We start from the raw sequence: 4,889 nt of genomic DNA, 5'->3' as shown, positions 1-4,889 counted from the left end.
AATATAGCTTGTTTTTTTATTGATATCGAAGTCACCAATTTTTACCTGAAAGTATTAACAGCATCGCATCGCTTCAATTGACTTTATAAATTCATTTATCAATATTATATTTCCATCGGTACAAAGAAACGACTTATCTCGAATTATTTTTAGCTATTACATAAACTGTCTTCGAATTGTTCCTAGAATGACGATAGAAATAATCGTCTCAAGGCTCCGGTATTTCTGAAGAAATCCAACAAAAGTGTTATTGAAACTGGTAACGCGTTCCACAAAGGCGCTTATAGATATATCATCTTAGCTATTAGCTACTTTTCTCTCTGCGCATCCCTTAGGACAGTGGCTCTCAAACATTTTGATCAGTTTTTTTTTTTTTGTAAACCAAATTACGTTTATTCGTTTCAGTTATGTACTTACTTATCGTTTTCTGCAATAGTAGGTACTTTTCAGTAAAATTACTAGTTTCAGTTATATTATATATTGCTTATCTTTTTCGTCAATAATAATATTCATTAACATGACTTCTTTCTTTAAAAAAAACATGCCTGAAAAAGGTTATCCTTCACTATTTTCACTTTACATAAATGTCACCTATCAAATAACTATAAAAGTACATGATCGAACAAGCGTGATTAGATTTTTTTACCCGTTGGACATCCACGTTATACCTAAGTTAGCTAGGGTAATAGTCCTTAAAGCAAATAAAGTTTGAGAACCACAGTCCTTAGAGCTAAGTAAAGCATGGCGGAGCATAACTTGTCTGAAGAAGTTATGTCTAGCCTTTCTTAATTTAAACTAGCTTTACTTTCAGACTTTAGACGATTATTCAAGCGTAATAGTTATAAATGATATCTTTACTGTACTACTTCGTAACTGGGTCTGTGTTAGAAACTAATAATTATAAGTGGTAAATGTATTTTAAAAGAACTTAATATGGTATTCTTGTGAGACACAAAAGAGCGTGATCATATACCTACTATTTTAAATATGATTTATCACCCGGATTTTCCTATCAGGTAAACAATTACTCTCTCACTAGATTTCATCATCATCATTTCTATTCAATTGATCAGCTTTCTAGGTATTTTTTTCTGTTATATTATTTTTCTTCTAGCACTAGAAGCAGAATAACAAAAAAATCTATGCGCACGTGCTAAAGTTGACTTGCATTGAATAGAAAATTCCAGACGCAAAAATGTTGGCACTCGAACCTTTTTTGACTGTCGCATAATACCTAAACCTTTTACGAGCCCTGACTATCGATAAACACGTAACTTTACGAAGATCCATTATGTCTGCCAAGAGTACGAAATACTAAACCAATCTCTTACCGTCAACGAGTCGCTCTCGACTGTACCTGCCACGAAGTAAGGAAAGATGAGCGGAGATGCCATAAGGCAGGTAGGTCTGGTACCTTCTTGTAGGTCAAATAAAGCAGTGTAAGCGTGACCAAAACGCTCAGTTACTAGTAGACTAAAAACACCTGGATACTTTGAGACATCCGTCAAATATTGATCTTGATTGGTTCCTAAGAAGACCTATGTAACCAGTAAAGTACCCCCGAACATCCCCATTTTGGTGACGTTACTTTGTTAGGAGATTTTCCATAATGACAGCTCCGCCTATCATTTTGTTCTCAATGGTACCTACGTAACCGATATGATGTTTTCTTTTCATTGCCAGATGTTTCTGGAAGGAAAACGAATACGTGCCCTTGGATTTAAAAAAACATTACAGTCGCGAAGTTAAGGCCTCTTTCGTTGCGAAGATTGGGAGTTTATTTTTTATTAATTCTATAAAAACTTTTAAGGGGAGAGACTTCTTTTGAAACGAATATTTTTTTATCAATTTATTTGGTTAAATGTTCTTGAAATGTAGTTTTAGACAGTATTATTTTAATTTTTAAATTTAAAGAAATACTTTCTTAAGAAATGGAACGAATGGCAATGACATAGGACTCGACAATTTTACAAAACATAATAATGTGACTTGATTATTTTAGAATTTGGAATAACATTCCAGTGAAGAGATGAATAGCATGGAAAAGGGATGTATTTTTTCAGATTCGTGTACCTATTTTTTGTCAATGCCAGCGAAAGGGTTAAACTCGCTCAATTTGTTAGGATCAATGCCAGAATTTCTATCCACCTGAATATATTTGGACCATATAAAATGAAAGAGAAATCACGATTTTATTTTTCGGACCATTTATTTTATCATCCCACTTGTTTCTTTCAAACCTTTTATTAACCTAACTCTAATTTGTCCATACCAATTATTCACATTTTCCGATGAAACTTTCAGTAATAAATCAACTTCAATTACAATGCCATTCCGCCAGTACCTAAGATTGCTAACTTTACAAGAATACCTGTAAATAGTAAGTTAGTAAATAAGACTACTACTAAATATGTATTATAAAAGTAATATTAAGAGTAGATGTTACTTTGAGTATCTCCTAAGGAACCCCGCCATTACAAAACTTAAATCACGAACTTCCAAAGTCCGTAAGTCTCCTATCAAGTAGTTTCCAAAACACCGTTTAATTATTTCTAATGGCTATTACACTATATCAAAGTAAAATACGCCGAAATGTTCGGAAAATTCGCAACAATGGAATTTCGGCAATTTCCCATTTAATAGAATTCATGCTGGCAGCAATCGTGCTGGAATTCACTGGAGGCACAAATTTTCTCTTGTCTTCTTGTATTAGTTTCCTGGATTTTTCACGGTAGAACCTTCTGACTATAACCTACAAAAATTCAGTCCAAGCTACATAAAATTGCTGCTCTTTTTTCTCTTTTCGAGACCTTTATTGAGCACTTGTTTATGAAGGTTAAGTACACTTCAATGAATTAGTACACAAAGGAAAATTACGAACAATGAAGTAGCAAAATAGATTTATTTTTTTGCAACATTTTCCTCGACATGTTATTGGATTTTCCATGTGGAATTTTTCAGTAGAGGCTATTCAAAATGTGGCCCGGTTACTGACAATAGGTTCGTACTTATACAAGGTACTAGCGAAACGAATGTGTTACCAATATACCTAGGTCTAAATATAAACGGTAAAATTCTCGCTAATGGTTATAAATACTTAGGTCCGTGATGTTTTCTAGGAAAACCCTTGAAGCAATTTAGGTAAAACTGCTGTATTGTTGTTACCTAAAAAAGTACACTTTTTATGCAAACTTGAATAAAATCGGACCCGCAGGAAAAAGCTAGTAATAAAAATGAGCGCATTAAGAACTCCATAAGTAGTCCAACTTAATTTTTAAGTTCGTACATCTAATAAGATTCGTGTTGGACTAAGATATTCAGGCAAGTTAAGTTCGCCGCCTGACCACGACAGAGTAGAATGATTGGGAACTTAATTAGTTAGCGACCTCGATCCATGAGAATGTTTTTAATAGGATTTCAAATAAATCTAGACGAGACGCCCCGGCTTGTGTAATTGCAAACTTATTTGTAGTACCAGTTTGAGAAACTTATTTGAATGAATAGAATTGTGATTTAACTTTGGGAGATAGAATAGTCTTTGTTGTATTGAAGAACAAAGAGTAGAGGAAAGCAATTATTTTGTAGTTAAATTGACAGTCTATTTACACGAAACATCTTCCCGTGTATATGGCCATCGACGATCAACAACAAAGTTTAGCAATCTTTCTCTTACATCCAGGTTTCCGATATAGCTTTTCACATTAAGCAAAATAAAATAGAAATTGCTAAGGTATTTGTAAAGTTAAATGGTACTTACGTACGCCGGATTTCATACCCATACATAATCGTGCTTGAGATTCAGGCTCCTTAAACTGCAGGTCAGCATATTATTGAATGCGGAATGCATTCAAATGTTGAATGAAAGCGAGGCATTTCAAAAACACATAGTTATAAAATATACTAATATTATAAAGAGGTAAACTATATGTGTGTGTTTGTGTAATTGCTGGATCTGCTACACTAATTTTGAATATTGGAAAGCTACATTATCCGCGCACGGGAAGTCCTTACTCCAGGACGTAAGTGAAACGAATTATTCAGCTATGATTGTAATTCTAAAACCAATACATACCTACATATATATTTATTATTTCCTTAAAAAAAACGTTGGAGTCGTTTAAAAAAGATAAGAAAATAGAGCTTGTCTATGACCATTTTACACGAGCATAGAGGAACATGTATTGAAATACTTGCCAAACTTCGAAACCCGTCTTAGAATACTAGTCAAACTCCCCCGTTCAACCGAATTTCTAGGTCAAACAAAGGACGTTATGCACCTTGCACTCCCACAGCGTCAGAATTAGATCTTCCCATTGTATGTGTTATATCAAGCAGTTTCACATGTGCTATTAATTACTATATACCGATCTATACCGATTCAGCAATTACAGGCCATCAGTCAGCCAAACGCTCTATGTGGTTACTATGGTTGAACTTCAATAGCCTCTCATTGTAACATGGGAGGCCGCCATTATCTGGCTGTGGGCGTGTATAGATTGCTATTATATTGATTGTGAAGCTTGGGACATCATGATATACAATCTGTGTTGGGATCTTCACAGGATGTTCCGTGAATGGATTAGAGTAGTGGGGTCAGCGGCATTGACTTGGGACGATTCGCGCCATGTTTTGGGGTGTACTTTCTTATGTCCACGGTGCCTCTTTTGATGTTTTTAAAGAGACGTGTGACATTTTTTCCTTTGTATAAATTGGAAAAGGTTGATTCATTGTTAAACATAGGGCAAAGTGCCCCGCAACAAGCTCCGTAATGTATGCTATATCGAACTACCCTACGCCAGATGCATCCAGCTTACACTGATAGCTATTCATACATAGATATAAAAATATATGTTACCCTGTCTTTGCTATCATAAGTAGAATATCTAATA

This window comes from Helicoverpa armigera, chromosome 17, assembly GCF_030705265.1.
Source record: "Helicoverpa armigera isolate CAAS_96S chromosome 17, ASM3070526v1, whole genome shotgun sequence".
In the NCBI taxonomy this organism is placed as follows: domain Eukaryota; kingdom Metazoa; phylum Arthropoda; class Insecta; order Lepidoptera; family Noctuidae; genus Helicoverpa; species Helicoverpa armigera.
Note: the sequence above shows the minus strand (reverse complement) of the source record.